At 40.7% G+C, this 26,062-nt stretch overlaps 1 protein-coding gene across 3 annotated transcripts in view; it reads left to right on the forward strand.

Annotated features, from left to right (window-relative positions):
* The window catches only part of si:cabz01090165.1 (uncharacterized protein LOC100333421 homolog), a 398,220-nt gene that overhangs the window by 251,799 nt on the left and 120,359 nt on the right, over positions 1-26,062 (forward strand). For all 3 annotated transcript variants that reach the window (XM_037776323.1, XM_037776324.1, XM_037776325.1), the window contains exon 5: positions 19,005-19,098. The gene's annotated coding sequence lies outside the window, so the exon portion shown is untranslated. The remainder of the gene's footprint in view (positions 1-19,004; positions 19,099-26,062) is intronic.

Below are 26,062 nucleotides of genomic sequence, written 5' to 3' on the forward strand. Positions count from 1 at the left end.
AAAAGTCTGAACAATGTCTGAAAAAGGTATAAAAAAAAAATACAAAGTCTGAACAATGTCTGAAAAAGGTATAAAAAAAAAAAATACAAAGTCTGAACAATGTCTGAAAAAGGTAAAAAAAAAAATAAAAGTGTCTGAAAAAAAAGTCTGAAGAATGTTGAAAAAAAAAAAGTCTGAAAAAAATCTGTAAAAAAACTAGTTGGAAAAAATGCTGGAAAAAAAGAAGTCTGAAAAAATTTCCCAAAAAAAAGTTTGGAAAAAATGTCTGAAAAAAAAAAGTTTGAAAAAATTGTTGTAAAAAGAAGTCTGAAAAAATTTCCCAAAAACAAAGTCTGTAAAAAAAGTCTGAAAAAAAAAAGTCTGAAAAAAGTCTGTAAAAAAAAAAGTTTGAAAAAATGTTGGAAAAAAAGAAGTCTGAAAAAATTTCCCAAAAAAAAGTTTGGAAAAAATGTCTGAAAAAAAAAGTTTGAAAAATGTTGGAAAAAAAGACTGAAAAAATGCCTGAAAAAAAAAAGTTTGAAAAAATGTTGGAAAAAGAAGTCTGAAAAAATGTCCCAAAAACAAAGTCTGGAAAAAAAGTCTGAAAAAAAAAGTTTGAAAAATGTCTGGAAAAGGTAAAAAAAAAAAAAAAAGTCTGAAAAAAGTCTGAAAAAAATGTCTGAAAAACAAAGTTGGAAAAATGCTGGAAAAAAAGACTCTGAAAAATGTTGGAAAACAAAAGTGAAAATGTTGGAAAAAAACGTCTGAAAAAAGTCTGGATAAAATGTTGGAAAAAAAAGTCTGAAAAAAAAAATTTGTAAAAGTACTGAAAAAAAAAGTCTGAACAATGTCTGAAAAAGGTAAAAAAAAAAAAAAAAAAAAAATACAAAGTCTGAACAATGTCTGAAAAAGGTAAAAAAAAAAAAAAAAATGTCTGAAAAAAAGTCTGAAGAATGTTGAAAAAAAAAAAGTTGGAAAAATTGTTGCAAAAAAAGAAGTCTGAAAAAATTTCCCTAAAAAAGTTTGGAAAAAATGTCTGAAAAAAAAGTTTGAAAAAATGTTGGAAAAAGAAGTCTGAAAAAAGTCTGAAAAAAATTTCTGAAAAACAAAGTTGGAAAAATGCTGGAAAAAAAGACTTTGAAAAATGTTGGGAAAAAAAGTCTGAAAAATGTTGGGAAAAAAAGTCTAAAAAATATTTGAAAAAAAAGTCTGAAAATGCTGGAAAAAAAGACTGAAATATGTTAGAAAAAAAGACTGAAAATGTTGGAAAAAAAATGTCTGAAAAAAGTCTGTAAAAAATGTCTGAAAAAAGGTTTGAAAAATGATGTAGAAAAAAAAGGCTGAACATTGTCATTTTCTAAATAATACGCTGTTCGGAGTGATTTTCAGTATAATAAATGCTGAAAAATAAGTGTGCAGTATGTGTCCTGACACATATGAGGTAATGAGAAACAGGAGGTTAACAACCACCCGTGTTGATAGTGCAGCTCTTTGTTAAAGTGATGGTTAATGCCAAGAATGAAACTGTGATGAAGTTTCTCCATCACATATAAAATCTGAGTTTCCTTGCCACTAAAATGTGATTCATTCTGACTAGAAAAGCTCTTAAAGTGTTTTATAACTAATTCAGTGGAGGGTTTAGTGTCCTGTGATGTTTATTATGTTGTTTCAGAAGCTGATGAGACTCCTGAGCAGAACATGGACTGTCGTTTTTATCGAATCTCTCTTTAATAGCTTCAAAATGATAACGATTTTGAGTAACTCCACAACCAGCACAGTTGATCTCCATGGGACTGTAGAGGTGAAGCTCTACATGAGATCATCAATGATCCTCTGCTATCCTTTACCCTACATTTTCAGGAGGAGCACTTATGATCAATTACTATCTATTACTCTTACTGATTATCTATTCAACCTCTTGTAGTATTGATGTTCACGGCTAATCTACTCCACTCCCCCCTCACTAATGCTCTTTGTTTCACTACTCATGTACATGAGTAAGTAACTGATGTGGCGGCAGATCCCAATCTATTTTTCCAAATCAATTGATCTCCCTCATTGATTACTGACTCAAGAGGTTATTTGTGTGACCTCAGCCCAACAGCTGATCACCACTTATACTAGTACTGCATGGGGATACGCATGATCACATTACTGCTGCTTAATGGCAGATTGAACATTATGATTAAAAGACCAATCTATCTTTCAAAAACCAGCTCCAGCTAGATAAAGTCCTCTGGTTCTTGTGCATTTGTTGAAGGGAAATGTTAAAATGCAGTCACAAAATTTCATGCTAATGTCAACTTTTCAAAAACATCTTGAAAACGTTACCTGATAGAAATACAAATGTCCAAGTCCTCCACGTACAAAGAGACAGTTAGCCTTTTCACAGTTATCAGTATGTCATTTGAGGTAAAATGACTTGATGGACCCTCCTCGGGCAACTTCAATGCGTTGGAAATATGAATGTATGAATGTGATAGTTTTGCACTAGAACCTGAAGAGAACGCTGTAATGTAGGCGTACCCCAATGCCTTTTCACCCTGAGACACTAAAGCATCGTTGTTAATCAGTTGTGTGCCAGCAAGCTACGAATACTAGTCATCACCAGCTGTTCCATTCAGGTAATAAACGAAACAAACTGTATATCTCAAACTCCAAACGCCCGCTAATGTTCCTCCAGCTGTCTCTGAGGCGAGGCTTTCCTCTCATTTCGTTGTAGTTTTCTCAGCCTGCCGAGCAGAGAAAAGTCATGGTGACACTGATCATTAAGCTGCTAAAAGTTGAATTTGTTTCTACTGCAGGTGAGGCACGCACAGGGGGATGAGGCATCCGATGCCCAGAGCGCATAAACAGAGCAGCGAATGCATTAAACCCACGAGGATGAATTGAAAATGATAATTCTAGAGCCGAGTGGACCGACGGTAAAAAGCCTGGCGATGCCTGAAACGTTTCATTCTCTACAGGCTACCTCAGAAAATCACCATCAGCACTTTTTTTTTTGTCTCTTTTAAAAGTCAATTAGCTGGTGAAATCGTTGAAGTGGGAGCTGAGTTTGGAAGGTCAACGGTCTCTTGAATTAATGAGACAATGTGGAATTAAGTTTGCTTCACTCTGCACTGAAAACAGTTAATTGCTTAACAGCTAAACTAGCAGACAGACCGACAGCAACGTGGCATCAAACAGGAAATGATAAAAAGATGTTCAGACGCCAAATTGAAGGGCCGTGTTTAATTTGAGCATCTGATTTTGAACACGACCTTGTTTACGTCTAGACAGCTGTGCAACACTCGCATTCATATTCATCGTATTCTGCTGATAACAGGGTTCTCCAGTCCAGGGAACATCCGAATGCAAACATGACTGAGGTTATTGTGATTATTATCATCCGTGGTATTATCATTACGGCCGATGTCTTGTCCCCTTGCCAGTGGAAATGTCTCATTTTCATGATAATGCCTTCTTTTTTTCGCTGCGGTGTTGTTCTATCGGGATCTCTGGCCTCTCTGTTCATTCCTGCAGCCTTTCCTCTGATTCATCATGACAGTCCTGTCTCCTTAATGTTTGGACACCGTCTCCCATGAATCATCTGTGTTACTGAGAGAGGTCGTTTTAATTTCACTACAGTGGATAGGGCTTTAATTAAATCCATTCACTGATCAGAATCTCAAGGTTTTGATCCAAACAGAGCTGAACAACTCAAACAAAATACACTCTTTTTACAAGGAGAGGAGAACGTATGAATGTCTTAGTAATTTGTAAGTTTTATTGCGTGCCATCACAACACTGTTCTTGCTTTTGGCGTGTCATGTGTGACTGTGCCGAGTATACGGACACAGCTCTCACATTGGTTACACAAGGACCGGATGGCTCGTAACAACGCCCCACAGGACTTCCCGGGGAACACGGTCATAAGCCTTTTCCAAGTCCACAAAACACTTGTAGACTGGATGGGCAAACTCCCATGACCCCTCCAACAGCCCGCGAGAATAAAAAGCCGGTCCACTGTTCCACGTGCAGGACGGAATCCGCATTGCTCCTCTTGGATCGGAGGTTCGACAAACGGTCGGAGCCTCCTTTCCACATTTTTTTTGAGCAGTATGATGGGGCCAGCTGAGGTGGTTCGGGCATCTGATCATGATGCCTCCTGGACGCCTCCCTTTGGAGTTTTTTCTCCGGGCACATCCAACTGGTAAGAGGCCCCGAGGAAGACCCAGAACATCCTGGAGAGATTGTATACCTCGGCTGGCCTGGGAACGCCTCGAGGTCCCCCAGGAAGAGCTGGAAAACGTTGCTGGGGAGAGGGACGTCTGGAATTCCCTGCTAAACCTGCTGCCCCTGCAAGCGGAAGAAAATGGGTGGATGGATGGATGGATGGATGGATGGACGGACGGACGGACGGACGGACGGACGGACGGACGGACGGACGGACGGACGGACGGATGGATGTGTGACTGTCTGTATTTAAATGCATCTGTATGAATACGCTATGCTCAGAGCTAATGACGTAGAATACAAAGAGAGAAAGACTGCCATCAAACACTGGACTTTCAACCAGGAGACCGGCGTTTGTGTCCCAGAGTGTTGCACTATTGGTTACGTTAGTGACGTGTTTTCAACACTTTACTACGTATTTTTTCTTGGATTACATACTTATTTTAAGCCCAATTTATCTAAGTGGTTTTGTTGCCCAAACATAACCAAGACCTGGTGTATAAATGACACATGACGTGGCTTATGTGTTTATGAAAGATCATTTGCTAACCATGGAAACATGCATGTGCCTCATGGGATTATGTGTGTTGTGTACTGTTTCTTATTCAAACCTGAGTGAACTGAAGCGACCTCACAGTAGCTATACAGAGAAGATAAAGTATAGCCAGAAGAAGCAGTGGAGGGCTGCGTGACTTCCTGTCAGTCACCATTGATTTTCCCCAGACTGTTTGCCACATCACATTCAGGTGGGAATGGCTCATTTAAATTCTCCTAATGTGTCTCTTGGTGGCAACTTTGACTCTTATCCGTATGATTGACTCTCATACTTGGCCATAAACGGGTGCCGCCTCCTCCGTCACTTTGTACGTTTGAATTCATTCTCAAGTGTTCATGTTTGAGCGATGAGGTTTAATGATGCTCTAACTTGATCTGGAAAAAAGTCAGCTAAGACTGTGAGTGCTAAATGGGATCATATTAGGTCTTATTCCTGACAAATGAAATTGTAAGGACACCGTAATCTAACTTCACATCTATCTTCTAACAGAGTCACTATCCTTTAAATCGTTTTCTACCTCGCTCTTTGTCTCTCTCATCTATCTTGGCACTATTCCTCCTCTGTCGTGTCGGAGTTTAACAGTTTGATTTAGAGCCACATATCTCCGAGCAGACCTTCCTCTGCCATCCATCACCTCCGACTCTCTCCCTCTCTCTATATTGACCACTCCTCCTGTAGAGCTGCGGTACACGGAGGTCGCTGATGGATTTTCATGGAGCATTTATAGAAATGAACACACACGGACAGCGACGACCTGAGATTTATGGTTTGGTCTCTGTTCTCTCTGTAGTAAAAGGAAGGCATAATAGGAACCAGATTTATGTGTGGACATCTTTGTTGTCTCTGTGTCCTTGTAGTTATCTGTCCTTATAGCTGAGGACTAGTCCACTCATCCCTCTATCCAAGGTGTTGTCTTCTTATTGAATATTAACAAAGCAGGAAGTTGAATTCTTCTCACTGGCCATACATGGACAATAGAGTAACAGGGCGTAACAAAATACAACCCTGTCTCACTCCCAACTCGTCAAATACCGCACAACCCTCTGAGACCCACAATAGACCCGTTTTACAGGGGGTCTTTAGGGGGAGATAGCAGGTCAGCAGTAGATGTCACATAGAAGTGGTGTACATCAACTGAAAGCTGGGAATCTGAAGATTAATTTGAGATGCAGCTCAGCACTGTGTCTCAAGTTGTTAATAGTCATAAATCAGAAATAAGCATGCTCTATTATGTCTCATAAGTTGTTGCAGCAGTTTGGATGGCGAGCACTTGTGTTGTGTAAACTGCTCAGAAACCCCCTTATTGTCAATCTAGCTAGGAAAGCCATCCATCCTCTGAATGCTCTAGATCTCTAGTCTGATCCATCCATCCTCTGAATGCTCTAGGTCTCTAGTCTGATCCATCCATCCTCTGAATGCTCTAGGTCTCTAGTTTGATCCATCCATCCTCTGAATGCTCTAGGTCTCTAGTCTGATCCATCCATCCTCTGAATGCTCTAGGTCTCTAGTCTGATCCATCCATCCTCTGAATGCTCTAGGTCTCTAGTCTGATCCATCCATCCTCTGAATGCTCTAGGTCTCTAGTTTGATCCATCCATCCTCTGAATGCTCTAGGTCTCTAGTCTGATCCATCCATCCTCTGAATGCTCTAGGTCTCTAGTTTGATCCATCCATCCTCTGAATGCTCTAGGTCTCTAGTCTGATCCATCCATCCTCTGAATGCTCTAGGTCTCTAGTCTGATCCATCCATCCTCTGAATGCTCTAGGTCTCTAGTCTGATCCATCCATCCTCTGAATGCTCTAGGTCTCTAGTCTGATCCATCCATCCTCTGAATGCTCTAGGTCTCTAGTTTGATCCATCCATCCTCTGAATGCTCTAGGTCTCTAGTCTGATCCATCCATCCTCTGAATGCTCTAGGTCTCTAGTCTGATCCATCCATCCTCTGAATGCTCTAGGTCTCTAGTCTGATCCATCCATCCTCTGAATGCTCTAGGTCTCTAGTCTGATCCATCCATCCTCTGAATGCTCTAGGTCTCTAGTCTGATCCATCCATCCTCTGAATGCTCTAGGTCTCTAGTCTGATCCATCCATCCTCTGAATGCTCTAGGTCTCTAGTCTGATCCATCCATCCTCTGAATGCTCTAGGTCTCTAGTCTGATCCATCCATCCTCTGAATGCTCTAGGTCTCTAGTTTGATCCATCCATCCTCTGAATGCTCTAGGTCTCTAGTCTGATCCATCCATCCTCTGAATGCTCTAGGTCTCTAGTCTGATCCATCCATCCTCTGAATGCTCTAGGTCTCTAGTCTGATCCATCCATCCTCTGAATGCTCTAGGTCTCTAGTCTGATCCATCCATCCTCTGAATGCTCTAGGTCTCTAGTCTGATCCATCCATCCTCTGAATGCTCTAGGTCTCTAGTTTGATCCATCCATCCTCTGAATGCTCTAGGTCTTTAGTTTGATCCATCCATCCTCTGAATGCTCTAGGTCTCTAGTTTGATCCATCCATCCTCTGAATGCTCTAGGTCTCTAGTTTGATCCATCCATCCTCTGAATGCTCTAGGTCTCTAGTTTGATCCATCCATCCTCTGAATGCTCTAGGTCTCTAGTTTGTGGTTGTAAAGTTTCATGAGGCTGTGATTATCCTAGAGGTCACCACAGGTCATTTTATACAGTGAGGTCAATGAAATGGCTCCAATGGGGACTAACATCATCACACATATATACAGTTGGGCTCATTGGATCCACAACAGTCTCAGTTTTACACTAATATCCAATTTATGTAATTTCAAGACTGTTTAGGGACCCCAGTATGCAGAAATATTCAAATGCACCATTTGAGTATAGGCAAAAATAACACATTTATACTGCATGATAAAATCTGCATGTTTTTTGCCCCAAACTGCATGTGATTATCATAAAGTGGGCATGTCTGTAAAGGGGAGACTCGTGGGTACCCATAGACCCCATTTACATTCACATATCTTGAGGTCAGAGGTCAAGGGACCCCTTTGAATATGGCCATGATAGTTTTTCCTCGCTAAAATTTTGCCCAACTTTGGCATAACATTGGTTATTTAGCTTCCTTCCCGACATGTTAGCATGACATGGTTGGTAGCAAAGCTTCAAAACTGAACCTACTAGAGCCTCTGAAAGACAGTAAAGTCAGTCGGGATTGCAGGTCTCAAATCTGAAGAAGGGAGTGAATTTGAAAGTAGAACAAAGTCAAAAAAGAGGTAAAAAAATCTCAGACAAGGACAGAATGAAGGTGTCATGTAGAGAGAAAGCACGAGTGACATGGAGTTAAAGGGGAAAGGTGACAAAAACAAATAGAGGCTTGAAGGACGAGGGGAAGCTTAAAGACAAAGTGGAAGGAAATGTGATGTGAGAAAGAGGATAAAAAGACACTAAAGCAGAAAGAGGAAAACCTGGAGGACGAGACGGAGAGAGAGAGAGAGAGACAGAGAGAGAGAGAGAGACAGAGAGAGAGAGACAGAGAGAGAGAGAGAGAGAGAGAGAGACAGAGAGAGAGAGACAGAGGGAGAGAGAGAGAGAGACAGAGGGAGAGAGAGAGAGAGACAGAGAGAGAGAGAGAGAGACAGAGAGAGAGAGACAGAGAGAGAGAGAGAGACAGAGAGAGAGAGAGAGAGAGAGAGAGCCACTTTGATATTCAGCCTGTAAACTGAGGAGGAGTTCAGTCTATCAGCTCAGGGACGCCGACGCACTCAACCACATCATCCACCTCATCAGTCATTCAAAACACCATCAGTCAGCCAGGAAATCGCCCATCACACAGACGCGCTCACCCACAGCTCACCTCAGACTGCCACCAAATAGACTCGTCTGACTCACTGACACGTCCCACCGGCTCGCTTCTGATTGGTGGATACGAGCAGTCAGTCAGCCTTCAGTGCCTTTAGCTTCATCACCCGTGAAATTTTGACTCTAGGGAGAAGTGTGGTCTTGTCTGTGATCAGACAAGAAGGTGCTTTTCATTCAACTAACATGACACCTCGCTACCTACTCTGGCATCCGAACTCCTCCCACAACCTGTTCTTTGTCAGTGGCTCTATGCTTCAAAGTGACGCTCTACGTACCCCTCTAACATCAGTTCTGCATGTATCAATTTCCGCATGTTACGTATATACTCTGTCTTCAAAATGAACTTCTGTGTTCACAGGAAATAACTTGATTAAGTTTAGGAAAAGATCCTGGTTTGTTGATGTTTGTTACGTAGTCAAGTAAACTACATTACATATGCAATTTAAGTTAAGTATTTCACGGACGTTATGTTCGCAAAGAATGTGAAGTACATGACATAATGTTACATAACTTAATACATAACTTAAAATAAGTCAACATTGACTTTTGGTTTCACATATCAATTTGTGTGTAATTGACGTAATCGTGAACCAGGAAGTATAAAGAGCGGCAAACACCGCGTAGGGAGGAGGTCGGGGTGGATGGGGGTGTCAAAAAGTACCAGACTTTCCCCCAGGAGACCGGCGTTAGTGTCCTATTTGTAACGGGATGAAAACGTTGATTAATTTACAGAGTTATTTTAAGTTACAACATTAGTAAGTAACCAAGTTACATACTTAAGTATATGAAACCAAACCATGACTTTCCTAAACCAAGTAGTTGATTTATTCCTCAGATAAGTTATGTACTAGAGTAACGCTACTTCCGGAGTTATTTTAAGCCAAACCACAATATTTTTCCTAAACCTAACTAAGTAGTTTTGTTGCCTAAACTTAAGGACGTTGTTTCCTGTGAAGACAGACATTTATTTTGAAAAGACTATATGCATGTAAAAGGCATAAATTGACACATGTTGCTGGACATTCGTAGGAAAAAGGGGGAATCATTTTTTGTAAGATATCATACGAACCGTTGTATGAGAATACCTAGATGACAGTCTTGTGTTTTTTTACCCATCCATCCACCCTGACCTCCTCCCTATGCTCCCTATACCTCCGCCCAGACAACGGCCTTCCTCCCAACAGAGACTTGACGATGGAGGAACCTTATGTCCTCTCGGCATCATTTTGAGGAGACAAATGTCTCATAATAATGTCTAGTAATACTTAAGTATCACTTGATGCCTGGTGACTGCTGCTCCAAAAGGATTATGGATTTATTGCAGCATCACGGAGTGTAGCTGTGAAATCTGTAAATCTTTTTGAATAAAATCTATAATTTGTTTAAGGAAGGCTGCAGCTGCAGTGGATGATTCCTTGTCAGGCTCAGGCTGATATTGTGGGACTAATAATACCAGAGACTGTGCTGCTGTCTGGAGAGGACACAAGAGCCAAGATGCACTACATAAGAAAAGTAAAAAATAGGATACACCTGTGGTACCTCGTCTCCTCTTGAAGCCTCCTCTCTCCTTGTCTCCTCCGAGACGTGTTTAAGTGACTGAAACATTTTAGATGAACCCCGATCGATTTCTGGGTCACCGGCTAGAGGACAGAGGAGCGAGGACGGCTATAATTAGCTGAATAGAAAGCAGTCTTGGTATTGTAGCTCACTGCGTCGTCGCTCTTTCCTGCTGCAGAAGAAATGATGTATTCCACGTTCTGGATTTGAACTGGACAGTTATTCCACATTCAAATCATCTTGAAGTTAAAGTATTTACCAGCTGCCAGCTTGTAAGTAACATTCACACATCATCCAAGTTGTAATTTTAAGAGATCTAGTTCTTGTGAAAGCTGTGATTCATCCAATTAGCAGAGGTATCTGAAGAATAGATGGATGAAATATTTGTTTGCTCGGCCTGAAATTCACTTCATTAAATCTTCAAATAGTTGTTCACCTTCCATTCACCCCCCCCATCCGATCAGCTGCTGCCACCGTTACCAAGGCCATTTAGTCCATAATCGTGTTGTTTAGTTTTAAACTTTCTCCCGCTGACATCAAAGCAGCTGGATTTTATATTCATCATTCTATTTCTGCATTATGATTACTGGTAAACATCATTATAGAATCATCAAACAGAGTTGTATGAGCCTCTTATTCTGTGTGTGTTTGTGGCCTTCGACAGTTCCCAAGCATTTCTGACTGCCTTTGATTGGTTTATACTGTACCATGTGTGTGTGTTTGTGTGTGTGTGTTGATCTATGGCATTTTAATTAACAGATAAACATCATTACTGTATTATCAGTCACCACCAGGTGTTACTAAAATGACCACTTGGGGTGTTATTGGTGTCTTTGCAGCCCGTTCTCACTGCCAACCTTTAATCATGCAACATCTGATCAATGAATGAAATAAGACGAATCTGATCACGCATTTATTGTAGTTCAGCAGTGAATCGGTTGAAAACTTTTCCAAGTTGTTAAAGGGACAGTATGCAAGTTTTTACACGTATAAACGTGTTTTAATCCTTTTTATAGCCTTTGAACAGGTTGTATCTCCTCTATCAGCCTGTAGACTGCTTTTAATGTGAAGAATGGGGAACGTTTTTTTTCTGGAAAATTCAACAGATGTGACGTCATGCACTCTCGCGAGTGCCTTTAATTTCAGCTCCGCTTACAGGGCTAAAAGTGTGCAACCACAGCTAACGTTTGGGTAGAAATGGAGTCCGCTAACACCAACAACCGACCAGCCGCCACCAAAACTCGTAGTCAAACACAAAAACTTACATACAGTCCCTTTAGTTTATTTGTTGTATTTATATTTTCTTTTTTAGCAACTATAGTGTGAGACTCCACAGTTTCATCTGCCCACCACAAAACCTGCTGCCAAGTTATCCTTCAATTTTAGGTTAAACATGAAATCACCGAGGTGTGACAGTGTATTTCCACTTACACAGAGTTTATCTTTTTTTTTACTGTTAGAGGCTAAGCAGCAAGCCGAGGGATAACTGAGTCAATCTAATTTGGCCCAAATAAAGTTCTGCATTGCCCAGCACAAACAGCCCCTCGCTGGCTTCAGTTCCAGTCGAGTGTAAACAAGGTGAATTTACTGAGATTGAATACAAAATTGAGAGGTTATCAAAGTAAAATAGACGGGAAAAGTGAGGTTAAAGTGCTTTTGTTATTGTTTTAAAAGACTTTTTTTTTTCAATTCAAAACAAATATGTATTCATCCATGGGTGTAATTCTAATACAAGTGTATATTAAATATCCTTGAACATGACACTGAGCCCCTGTCAGCCCTGAGCTCAGCAGTGAAAATGAAAGTTTAAGTCTACGTCGGGAATCAAATCTACCAGGAATCAAAGAAAACTGCTTTCCTTTGAAACTGATGCCCATGGATATCCGAACATGTTTGACTGCTCCCAGAGCTGTGAAGCAGCCTCACCGTATAATAGACAGCATTAACCCTCAATCCATGTACAAATGGAGAAAAAAACAACGACATGAAGGTGCGAGATTTTATCCACGAACATTCAGCAACTTTAGCTCCAGGCAGGGAGAAGGTGGTGGAGGTCTGAGCCCAGCCAGGAGATGTTCTGGTTGGGTTTAACACGGGTAGGTAGACCCTGAAGGTGAAGGAACGGGTGGGGGTGAGAGCTGAGGGACCCACAGGGGGGACAGATTCAGCCCTGACCATCTGCCTGCCTCCAGCCTCTGCCAACACAAACTTGCACGCATCCTTTTTCCTTCATACATTCACACACGCAAACACATGACATGATTCATCTCAGGTGTGTGTTATTTAATAAACTGTAACCTACTTATTTTCATCCAACCAGGAGTGTTTTCAGCATTGTTTGTAGGCTGTATGTTGGCAGGATTGAGGCTGGTAAAATGTACATTATGAGCAACAATATACAACACAATATATGTAGAGTAATATAAATAAATACTAGTCAGTCTATTACCTACAGTAGATGATGGTTGGCGCACCTCCAGTTTGGAGAAACAGACAGGAGTACCAGCACGGCAACAAAGCAATGTTTTAAACGTATTTATAGCGTACATTTAATCTGATATTGGTGTTTATAGATGTCTAAAATGTGTTTTGCTGCTTCGCCCGTCCACAGCAGTACATTGCTTTGCTCCCGTGCTGGTACTCCTGTCTGTTTCCCTAAACTGGGGGCGTGCCGACCGTCATCTACTGTAGGTAATACACTGGATAAGTACCTCAAACAACCCCACTTCAAAACACCCAAACTATCCCTTTACAGACTGGTGTCATACACTGTTCGTAGCTATACCTACAAAAAATAATGCACTGTAACTTGTGTATATCCCATAAAAACAATTGGTTTGTAATTAACGTAATCGTGAAGCAGGAAATCTAAGTAGCGGCGAACGGCGTGTAGGGAGGAGGTCGAGGTGGATGGGTGGGGCAAAAAACACCGGGCTTTCTCCCAGGAGATCAGCGTTCGTGTCCCATGTGAAACCACAATTCAACGTTGATTTATTCGTCACAAAAGTTGCGCTACTTCTGGAGTTATTTTAATCCAAACCATGTTTTTTTCCTAAACCTAACTAAGTAGTTTTGGTGCCTAAAACTAAGGAAGTTGTTTCCTGTGAAGACCAAGGTTTATTTTGAAAAGACTGTATGCATGTAACGAGCAAAAATGTACACGTGTTGCTGGACATTCGTAAGAAAACGAACATTATATTGTGCAATATTGATAATAATCATGTGCCGTTTTAGTCATATAGAAAGATTTATTAATAAAGTATATTTGATAAAATTCAATTTAGCGTTTTTAGAAAATTGTTCACCCTGAAAACTTAATGCAGAACAAAGCTGTTAAAGCTCCACCTATTAATACAGGTTCATATGGGATTTTGTCCAATTTAAAGCTTCCGCAGTCTGTACTCAGTCATGTCTTCACAGTTTAGACTGTGTGTGTTCCTGTGTTAATCAGCCGAGCTGAGAACAGAGAGGATTAGTGACTTAATCAGGCTGATAGATGATGGTTATTCATAGAAATAGAGTGAGTTGTCATCTCACTGAGGAGAACTCTTTATTCCAAAGTTTCTCTTCTTTCTTCTCTTCTTTCTTTTTATAGCTCTTCAGTCCATCTGTGTTCACATCAGATGTCTGTTGAGTCAGAGAGTGATTGGATCTATCTATCCATCCATTTATCTAATCATCATCTGTCCATCTCTCCACCCATATAATCAGACATCCATCCATTGATCCATACATCTTTCTGTGCATCTATCCATCCATCCTCCCATCCTTCATCCATTAGTCAATTAGTCCATATAGCATCTATAATCAATCCATCCATCTTTCCATTCAATCATCTACCCATCATATCTCCACCTGCTGCCCATCCATCCATCATCAGTCTACCCATGCATCCATCCATACATGCCGTCATCCATTGATCCTTGCAGCCATCATCCATCCAATCAATCCATCTATCCAATCAATCATCCATCCATCAATCAATAATCTATCCAATCAATCATCCATCCATCAATCCATCTATCCAATCAATCATCCATCCATCAATTCATATATCCAATCAATCATCCATCCATCTATCCAATCAATCATCCATCCATCCATCCATTGATCCATCAGTCTTTCTTTGCATCTATCCATCCATCCACCCATCCTTTATCGATTAGACTGTCTATCATCTATAATTTATCCATTACTCCATCTATCTTTCCATGCAATCATCTACCCATCATCTCTCCACCATCTGTCCGTCCATCCATCCATCATCGGACTACCTATGCATCCATCCATCCATACCATCATCGATCTATCCATCAATCCATCTATCCAATCAATCATCCGTCCATCAATTAATCTATCCAATCAATAATCCATTTCTTCAGTCATCCATCTAAGCACTCATCACTAACCCTGTCAAGATGCCGAGGGGCACTGCCCAAGCAGCGCTAATTGACGTCCTGGGAGTGAGACCAGGCTGATCCATCCATCCATCCATCCATCAATCCATCCATCCATCCATCCATCCATCCATCCATCAATCCATCCATCCATCCATCCATCCATCCATCAGGCTATCTCCATCCTCCCGTTCATCAGTCCATCCAGTATCCTATTCAAACAATTACCCTGTTAGTCCTCACATCTTATCTCCTTGTCCATTTCAGTTTTTCTCCTTCCTTCCATCAGCTGCCCTCCCGTCTTTCTTCTCCTTCAACTTTTGCCCTCCCCACCCACCACTCTCCCTCTCCTCCATCCCTGCGTTTGACAGGTGACAGACTTTTCTTGTGCATTCGCCTTCTTGTTTTATTCATAACGTTGGGATATTTGACAATCTTACCACAGTTTGTTTATCCTACCAAGACAAACACTAAAAGACAAAAAACACATATCATTTCCTGACTGTCTTCTCTGCCTGCGTATAGATCCAATGTGTGACCTTGTGAAGGAGGATTTTGACCTAAACAGAAACGTTTTTTTGTCCAAACCTGAGTGTGATGTCTTGTTATAATCTCAAACCTGTCTGCAGCCTGTTAAACCGCTCACTAAAGACCAGGGTGGGAATAATCCACCAGTCAGCTGGCTGTTAAAGTTTGGCTGTAGCTGGTCAGTTATAAAATAATGAAAGGATCTTTTTGATGCCTGTGTATCCTATATGTATTCTGTGCACTTTTGTATGTAGTGCATACATGCTGATATATCAACTAGTCTGCTCAGTCTGAAACCACCAAAGGGCACATTTGTATTCATTCATTTTGATCTAATGTGTAATGGGATGTTTAGGCTGCCAGAAAACAAGCAAACAATCTTGCCAAGTTGTGATTATTGAAGTTCCATTAAAATCAATGTGATGTTATTGAGCTGTAGTCTTAAAAACATACTCAAATCAAATTCTCAGGGAATGAGAACGGTTTGTCCTCAAAGCTACAGTATGTGTTGGCATACATTGTTCTGTAGCATGGTTAGAATATTACCATCATCGTACAAGCACGTGGTTTTAATTGTAGTTTTGCTATTTTCTAAAATAGTGTCTATTTGGACGACTGTAGTTTGTGTACCGTGTGAAACCAAAAGTTAACATTGACTTAGTTTAAGTTAAACATGTATGTTATGCTACATAGCATTATGTAGTAATACCTAAAGTAGACTACTCAACTACATAGGAAACATACTTATTTAACCCAAACCATGATCTTTTCCTAAACCAATCAAGTAGTTTCCTGTGAACACAATAATTATTTTGTAAAGACAGTGTATTCATGTAACAAACGGAAACTGACACATGCAAAACTGATGCTAGAGGGCTACGTAGACAGCCCGTTCTCACTCCCAACTCGTCAAATACCGCTGTTTGATCAGTGCCCCTCGGCATCGGACACTGTGCCTGTGCCTAACAAAGTAGTTGGGTTGCCTAAACCTAACTTCCTGTGAAAACGGAAGTTTATTTTGAAAGGACATTATGCCTGTAACGAGCGTATATTGATACGTCGTCCCTGGTCTGTCCAACAGTAACGCTAGAGAGGTACCCATGTTTCGGTCTTCGATGCTTAGTGACACTGACCAATCGCGGTATTTGACGAGTTGGGAGTGAGAATGTGTTGACGAAGAGCGTCATAGTTTGAAACATAAAAACAAAACTTTGAATCTTAAATGGTGACCTCATTCTGTACACAGTATACCTAAACAAAAACTCCAACCAATAATGCCGTATGATATTTTTTTTCCCTCTCCTATCAACACCGCCTGATATTCCAGTTGTTACAGGAAGGTGATATCACCTAACGTCCTGTTTCAACAGGAAACATATCAAGGAAGTAATCATGGCACTACTACGTGTTAGAACAAATCAACACTGATACATGCTTTTCATTTGCTGAAGATGGAATAAGGCAGTTATTGTTCGGTTACCAATCAGAAGCTCAGAAGTGAACCTCCGCCTCCCACTGTGGACGAACCCCCACCCTCCCAAAGCCAATTTACAGCTGAATGTAACCGAATGTCAGCAGAGCAGACTGCAGACAGAGGAGCGTTGGACAGTCAACAAAGCCAGACTGACTCACTCCCATCCACTTATCTCTCCTCTCATCTTAATAACACCAGAGCAGCAGCAGCAGCATCCTTCCCATAAGGCCGTGCTGTCCGGGTCTGAACCACAGTCTCATTATCCAGACATATTGGCCTCTGCAGTACAAAGGGCTTCCTCCGGAGCGTACGCCCGGCCGTCCCGACTTGCTCATTTAAAACTGAAACGCCAACATCCTCGCTGTGTGCCATCATCGATATCAGTAACCAGCACTCTGGGAGAGAGCGGGGGCGGGCGGGGGGCGGAGGTTCTTCACACAGAGCTGGAGACGAGGGATGAGGCTTGATTCAGATGTCGGATAGCGAGACGCAGCGAAGAGGATCAGATTGGATTGATTAGATCTCAGTCTTTCATGGGCATTTAGATGTCGCTCTGTCTCTCTAATCCAATCAGATTCAATTATGTTCTCTGCAATTCAAAGAAGCTGTACGGGTTTGATTCATGATCTCATCTTAATTCAAAGTCGTGCCCAAGATATTTGCACAAACGAGATAAACCGGACGTGAACTGTCATCATGTAAATTATACTGAGATTACACTGTTTATAAATGACGCTCTACAGTTGGAGAGTTGCATGGAAAACTTTCTTTTCACTTTTTGCAACCTGGTCATGACGATAAGCGTTGAATGGCAGCACCCTCATTTGCATAATAATGCATAAAAAGAAATGTGTAAAGAAAAGAATATGAAATAAATGGGTGAAATGCAAGGGTAAAATCATGCAGAAATAAATAAATAAATGCATACTCAGATAAATACAAATATTTAAAATAATAATAAAATAAATAAAACAAATAAATTAATAAATAAATACATTTTAAAAATAATAACAATAAATGCATAAATAAATAAAAGGTAAAATTAAACAGAAGAGTAATAAAATATTAATAAATAAGGAAGAAAATTGAAACAGAAATGTCAATCTATGTCACATTTCATCAATTAATTAATTAATACATTTAATATTGATATAATTTCTGCTACATTTAATGACTTATTTAATTTAATTAAATGTATTAAATATATTTATTTATTTATTTATTTATCTACCTATTTATTTATGTATTTATTTATTTATGTATTTATGTATGTATTCATATATTTATTTATTCATGTATTTCATTATTTATTTATTTATCTATTTATTTATTTTATATTTTGGCCTGTTCCGTCCTCCATAGCTGTAATCATGTCATATATAAAGTTGACAGTGTCTGTCTGTGATTGATTTGACTGTAAATGACATGATGGGATGGCCAAATTAGATATGTCTTGGCTAATATGAACAAAGGTCAGGTGTGTGAAACCTTATTATTGTTTCGTCACCCATGCAGCCAGGCGTGCGGTATATTGTCATTGTGCAGCTCTAACCTTGTTCTGACTGACAGCGGAGGGAGACAGGTGTTACTGCTAAACAAAAACAGTGATGGATTACAGATGAATCTGTTCTCTGCAGGCATCTGTGCTCTGATCCTCCCTCAGGTTTCTGTCCCTCATCTAAACACGTCTCTGAACACACATACGAGCGTCATGTTGTATTTGCATTACTTGTTTTACACTCCTAAGAGTTGTTTTTTGTGAATTCCTTCTAGTCAGCCTGACATCTCATTTCATTTTTGTTTCATCATATTACAGTTTTTTAACACATGCATTGTGAGTTTACTTGACGTTTGGTGAATGACGCCCCGTATTGTTGGACTGTGACCTACATTTGAGTCTTGATGACTGTCCCCACAGGGAACTGTACGTCCAGTTATATCTGTATTACTGCTGTGCACGAGCATGGCACACTCATTTACTGTTGTTTTTATGGTCAACATGGTGACACTGACTACGTTTACATGCACACTAATACTCACTTTTACTCAGAATATGACGATATGAATTTGAAACATCATATTTCTGTTTGGATATTCTCAATGGAGTATTTTCCAATGAAGACATGTGAGATATGTTGATATTATTCAGGTTTTAGGAGCATTCTTTGGACATGCATACAGCACGTTCAGAATATGCGATTCAGTTGGGGTTTGTACGTCAGTTCGTCACACACGGCCTATTGCCTGTTTATTGCCAGCTCTGTGAGTTGGACACAACTAGCCGATAGTTTGCAGAGATGCATGCCCAAAAGAAAAGCCCATATTTCTGGTCTGAAGGAGAAACATCTACTTGGATATCAACAGGTTTTGGGATATTTTGAAGAGGACGTTTATAAAGGAACTTGATGTTTATATACCCAAGAAGTGAACAATGTTTGATTGAGAGTTTTATATTTAATTGTTCTTCTTTTCCAGGCTGTTGCAGATCAGATCCAGTCATCACTTCACAGCTGGACTCGGTCCTGATCGGCTTCGCTTCATACAGAAATACTGAATCCCTCCGAATCAGGTAAGTTTTCAGTTTCACATAGAGTTCCTGCTTTTGTCTCACACTCAGTGTGTCCAGTAGTTTATGTATTTATTTTATGAACTGAACGTTTGTGTCCTAAACATCATGATGGATGGATTTGTTGTGGTGGACGTGTTGTTGAGACGGATGTGGCGAAAGAGATGGAGAATGTTTGAGGAGTCAAATGAAGAGACTCTGGATGTCTGTTGGCTAAACTTTGTATTGCTAATATTTAAAACTGGATGTGGGCTTCAAACAATCTCTCTCTCTCTCTCTCTCTTCCATCCCTCAGTGGCAATTTCAGATCCTGCAGTCAGACACCTGCGTCTCTCTCTGATAAATATCAAATCTGCCAGGGTTAGAAATTGATCTTTAACAAAGCCACACACACACACACACACACACACACACACACACAATGCCTCTCCTTCTCTTGAGCATGTCTTCACTGCATCTATTGGTTTTCGTCTGACGTACAAATGCTTGCACACACCCTCTCTCTGTAAACACACACATAGATAGACAACTGTGTGTATGACGGGATTGTGTGCGTGTGCGTGTGTGTGTGTGTGTGTGTGTGTGTGTGTGTGTATGTTTGCAGTAGAGAAAGCTGTCTTTTTTTCTTTCTTATACTCTTAAATCTTTCTGAATACGGAGCTGTAAATATACAGTAACACAAAATGTGTTGTGAGTTGAATGTGGAAATATGTCGTAAGCAAACAACGTTTATTGCCAAGAAGTGAAAGTCAGTTGTTCGTTCCATTGCAACGTCAGCAACCAGCAGCAGAGCTACGCTTCCACCATTTTGGACTGAAAGAGACTACCGGACGCCAGTAAAACGTCCACCTATAAAGGATTATATATATTATATAAATATAATAAGCGTTTTCAGTCCAAAATGGCTGCAGCGGCTGTAAAACAACCACCGGAGTTTCATCTCTTTGCTTCTCTCTCTCTAATAATGACCAGTTTCCTGGCAAAAACCAAACAATGAAACAGTGGGCATGTCTTCGATGAATCTGGATTATGAAATTATCGAACTGGGGATATAGATGGACCACAACACAGAGACAATGTTTCTTATGTCACCTCCTGTCCTCCATGCTGTAAACATAATGTGGGTTCATGGGTGTCCTCATACCTTCCAATGCATTGTACCTCTGCTGTGTGTGTGTATCTATTGTGTGCTTGTGTATTGGTACATATTAGCCTCCTGGTAAACGGGCATACATCTGTTTTTTCGAGCGAAAGACAAGCGCATCAAGGACGTCTCTGCTGCCTCTTAATGCAGAGACGAGGACACTGTGACTATCTGCAGCAGCTGTAAAGACGAGCAGGGCGTCAGCTCGCTGCTCAGCAATAACACCGCTTTTATAGGCAATGAAAAGTAACAATGGAGAGCTTGTGATAGTGTTTGGGCGGTTCCATCGGGGGATAATAGTGTTTATGGGCTTTTGGGAGTGTAAAGTTTTTCTTGCCTCATTTGTTGCTGGCGTGTCGTTTCTTTTTTTTCTTTCTTTAAAAAGGACATAACGAGAAACTTTAAGTTTAGCTTCCCTTATATCACCTCTATCAAGCTACAGGAAACAACGCTGGAAAGCTACGTGGTTAAAGATATAAGAAGAGTCACTATAAAGTTTTACTTTAAACTTAAAGGCTTTTAGGGGAACCGTGATGGAGACTTTAAAGGGACAGTTCACTCCAAAATCAAAGATACACATTTGTCCTATTACCTGTAGCGCTATTTATCAATCTAGATTGTTTTGAGTTCCAGTGTGTTGGAGATACCGGCCGTAGAGATATATATTTTGTCAGTGGGTTGAGCGGGTCGTCCTTTGACCACAAGGTTGGCGGTCCGAGTCTCGGCTGCCACGATCTAGTCAAAGTGTCCTTGACCGAGACACTGAACATCAAGTTGCTCCCGGGGCGCTTTACAGCAGCTCACTGCTTCTTAGGATGGGTTAAATGCAGGGGTCAAGTTTCATGAATGTACCTTTATGTATAAGACAAATCTAATAAAGTTTTCTTCCCAATTTAATGGAACTAGATGTCACTCGGCTGGTGATGCTTGAAGCGCCAAAAAAAAAAATACTTTAGAAAAACTCAACAGCGATGTCTCTTTCCAGAAATCATGACCTGGTTACTCAAGACAATCCACAGACCGCGTTGGGACTGCACGTCTTATTTCTCGCCTCAAATGTTTTCAGAAACACATTTCGGTGAACTATTTTTGTGAAATAAGAAGAAGAAAGTGTCCAAATGAGCCTCCATATTGTTTCTGGTTTGAAAGCTGAGAGCAGCAGCCCACGGAGGGAAAGTCTTCGTCCAATCAGGTGCCGAGTGTGTTGTGTCTAGTGGCAGCCCACCAAGCGTCCAACGCTGGGAAGCGGCGCGTGCCCTCGCGATAAAAAAAACGCCCCGGTGGACACGTACCTTGAAGTTAGCCATTTTGGCCGTCACCGTCTTGTTTTTTTGGAACCAGAAGTGACACGAGAGGGTGGAGCTACGTACAAGCAAACACTGAATAAGACATTTTTATGTTACAATTATAACTTTGATGAAGTGAAAACACACTCCGTGGTAGCGACCTGTCAATCACAAGGTAGCCCCGCCCTAAAGCATCCCCTGCTTTATGGTCTATCTGACTCTAAATGGGACCATAATTTACTAAATGAACATCATGCTGTATTGAAGAAGACTTGAAACTAGAGATTGAGACCATAAACTCATGTTTACAATGTTTACTGAGGTAATAAATCAAGTGAGAAGTAGGCTCATTTTCTCATAGACTTCTATACAATCAGACTTCTTTTAGCAACCAGAGGAGTCGCCCCCTGCTGGCTGTTAGAAAGAATGACAGTTTAAGGCACTTCAGCATTGGCTTCACTTCTCAGACCCCGGAGGTAGCCCTCTTGATTTATACTAGATACTGCTAGCTCACCTAGCACCACTGAGTTAGCTTTGTATTTAAACCAAGTGCCATATGGTTCCATTATATTAGAGAGAAGGCAGATGTCTCTACAGACGATAACTACAACACTCTGCAACTCACAGCAAAAGACGATGAAAGTGAGTGACTCCCTTCAGGGAAAAACAGATGTCTGAAAGTTATCCATCAATCCATCCATCCATCTATCTCTGGCAGATTTCTAGGAGGGATTTCATTACTCCATCTCTTGTCATGGATAATGTATCAGAGGATTCATTTTTTTTTTTTAACGCTGTGATTGCTTTTCAGTCGGTAAACAATTTAGGAGTCTGCTCCCCAGAGAAGAGCCGTGCATTCAGACAATATCCACAAACGACAATCTGACTGCCAATTGCTCAATTCACAGAAGAAACATCATCTCCTCGTTGCTGACTGAATGAGTTTTCAGCTGCGTTAAAGAAGCGTCCCAGAGCATCTTCCCTTTGTGAGAAGGATCTTTTCACAACAGCTAAGCAGCCATTGTTGAGGATTCCTGTGAGGGTCCACAATCAAAAGGACACGTTTCTTTCATTATTGTGTCTTGTCTTGTCAAACTTGACATTACATGTACACAGAAAATATATTCAAATGCCAAACACTGGCAGAGAGACGTTTCTGCTAATTTGGGGATGTTTCAGATAAGATGAGACGGTTTTCCTCCTGAGCTGAGGGGAATTGCTGTGCAGCAGTTATAATGTTACAGTAAGGTACAAAATATAGAAAACAAAAGTCTGCTGGCTTTATTGAGGGAAGTAATGTGTGAAGTGTAGGTGTTTTTATTGTGCCTTCAGTGCTGGAGGTTCACCACCTCATCAACAGTTTTCTGATTTGTTCACGATCACAACCAAATGGTTTTAATCAGCTAACCTTTACTGTGCCTTAAAGCTCCACAATTTCCATTTATTGTATTGTTACTGTACAGTAAATCAAATTACTGTCTGCAATCTTAACAATAGCGAGTAATTTCAGCCTGATCTCGCTATAAATATAACGCTGCAGCTCTGCGGATCTTTGTGCTGGACAGGTCATCCTCTCTCATCAACCACCAATCAAGCTCAGATGAAGCCATGTACTCTACCTATCAGACACAGTTAGAGACTAGCGGGTGAACATAGTGGAGCATCCAGCAGATGAAGAGACAAAGAAGAGTGAGTATTGGAGTGAAATCCATCAGATGGACACAAACTGATCTGAGGGGATAATCTGTTGATGTGTCTGTTGATATTTAGTTTGGGGGGTTTCTGCCTTTCTTCTCGAGTAGCCAAAAACAATCAAACGCAGCTTTAACCCTCTGAGACCCGTGGGATTGAGGATGATCCCGACTGACTTTACTGTCTTTCAGAGCCTCTAGTACGTTCAGTTTTAGGGCTAGAGTGAAGATACAGATGTCATATGAAACTATAAAAACCCAAGGAATCCATTGCTCCCATGTCATAAAGGAGGATCAATAACACTCCAAAGTTAGGCTACATTTTAGCAAGGAAAGACCGGCATGGCAATTTTCAAAAGGGTTCCTCTGACCTCCAGATCAGTGAATGTAAATGGGTTCTATGGGTACCCACGAGTCTCCCCTTTACAGACATGCCCACTTTATGATAATCACATGCAGTTTGGGGCAAGTCATAGTCAAGTCAGCACACTGACACACTGACAGCTGTTGTTGCCTGTTGGGCTGCAGTTTGCCATGTTATGATTGGAGCATATTGTTTTATGCTAAATGCAGTACCTGTGAGGGTTTCTGGACAATATCTGTCATTGTTTTGTGTTGTTAATTGATTTCCAATAACAAATATATACATACATTTGCATAAAGCAGCATATTTGTCCACTTCCATGTTGATAAGAGTATTAAATACTTATACAAATCTCCCTTTAAGGTACATTTGGACAGATACAAAATGTGTGATTAATTTGTGATTAATCACGATTAGCTAAGGTCAATCATGCAATTTATCATGATTAAATATTATAATAGATGACAGCCTTATTTTTTTAAGCTTCTTTTCTTGATTAGTGACGATTTGAGCATTTTCTCATTTCATCTCCAGATGTTAAGAACTACAGAGGTTGCTCCAGGAATAACTCATAACGTCTCATATCTCTGTGTGTGATACATATACTTTGTATGCTTTTGTCGTCTATTTCCTCATCATTTTGGATCTCTTCAGCTCCATTCTTTCCTACATCATGTAGCCACATTAGAGAAGTCTCTTTGCCGCTAAGCTTTAGAGGGTTCCGGTCGCTGATAGGAGTCCCCGTGTTGAACAATAGCGAGGAGCCGGCGTGCCGAACAAAAGCCTCTCAGTCTGTGACAGATTTTAGCTCGCTGCTAATGGGAAGCAACACTTAGACACCTAAAACGCATAGAAAACGATCATCTCCGCTCGCTTATAACAGAAACCACAGTGGGTGAATAAATGAATGAATAGAGGGGGGCAGAGAGAAAGGGGAGAAGCGGTAGGATAAATAAAGGAGGATTTAATGAACGCAATGGAGACAGTGACTTTGTGAAGACTGTTATTAGTGCAGGTATTGTGTTATCCAGGTTTTGATTTCACGGCTCTTAGAAGAACAATAGAACAACGAGACTATTTATTATCGAGATGTGTTCATCGTTTGCTCAAAGTGTTCTCCGTCTCCATATCTACACAGGACCTTCCTCTGTTACCAGATGGAGATGTAGATGTAGATATGAAGCAGCGGGGATTATTTTCACTCTACGTTTCTCAACACATTCTTCTCACCTCTGCCATGCCGATGGTGGAGGGGGTTTAAGATCAGACTAAAGACAGATGTGGAGTTTGAGATGTGATTGGCCATCAGATGAAAATCCCAGGAACTAAATCATGACCAACAGAACACCTTTTCCTTAGTCATGTTTGCATTTCCACTCTGTCTGAAGAGCAATTGTTAAAATCAGACTGGTAACAAAAGCAGCAGCTTTGTTTCAGGCACAATTGTTGTGTGACGACACAAAAACACACGAGAGTAACCATGTTGTTCTTTGTAATCTCCTGCCGGGCGACTCGTGTTTGACTTGATGTTGGAAAAGAGACGTGCTGATGTTGGGAGAAAGACTGAAGATGTCTGCAAAGTAGTGATGATGTGTGCCTTTGACAGAGCCCAGAGTTGTTTAGTCACCTGTTTGTACACATGTTGTAGCAACCTCGAGACGTATGGTTGACCAATCAGTGATGTTCAGTGCTGCAACTTCGACCCCATAGTCACCAGATAGTATACCACACCCAGAGCAGGGACGTTTTGGGGGCCAGGAACAAAATTCGAAGCTGTAGTTGGTTAAAGCGTTGGTAAAGTTGCTGACTTCCAGGAGAAGTTCCTGCGTTTAAAAAGGGCTATCAACAGAGTTGTATTCTCTGATCACCTGAACCGGACATTGGACTCTGTAGGTGTAACAGAGCCCAACAGTCACGTTGACATTTAAGTTTTCTAAACTTCTGATAAGTTGACAAAACTTTCATTTTTATTTTTGTGATTTCCAAGAGAGATCCTTGTTTTCTCTCTCCTCTGATCCGGTGTTATGCTCTGTAGGGAAACTGTCTTTTACCTTTTTTGCTCCCCACGGCTCGGTCAGAGTTCAGCTGCTGAACAGCAGTCCAGCAGCTCCGAGGGATCCGGGTACGGATTCAGTAAAAAGGTTTGAGGAGGGAAGAGCGCTCACTGTGTCTCAGATCAGATGGCCGTGCTTTGGAATAACTGTGAGCTGTGAGTGAAAGCTCCCACACGGTACTGTCCAAAGAAACAAGTCTTTGGTCCGTCTGATGGATACATGAATTAAACAAGTTGAACAAATATAACTTATGTTAAAGTCTTGTTACAAAATATTGTGATACAAAAATGTGAAATATTTGTCATGGAAAAGAGAATGTACTATTGACCCTAAAGGTACTAATTATTATTTGCATGTCATCCATTAATGCTGAGCTCTTCAGTGTTCAGTGCACTTAAAGGGAGAGACAGTTTGCAGACCTTCTTCTA

Source organism: Sebastes umbrosus, chromosome 7 (genome assembly GCF_015220745.1).
Source record: "Sebastes umbrosus isolate fSebUmb1 chromosome 7, fSebUmb1.pri, whole genome shotgun sequence".
Classification (NCBI taxonomy): domain Eukaryota; kingdom Metazoa; phylum Chordata; class Actinopteri; order Perciformes; family Sebastidae; genus Sebastes; species Sebastes umbrosus.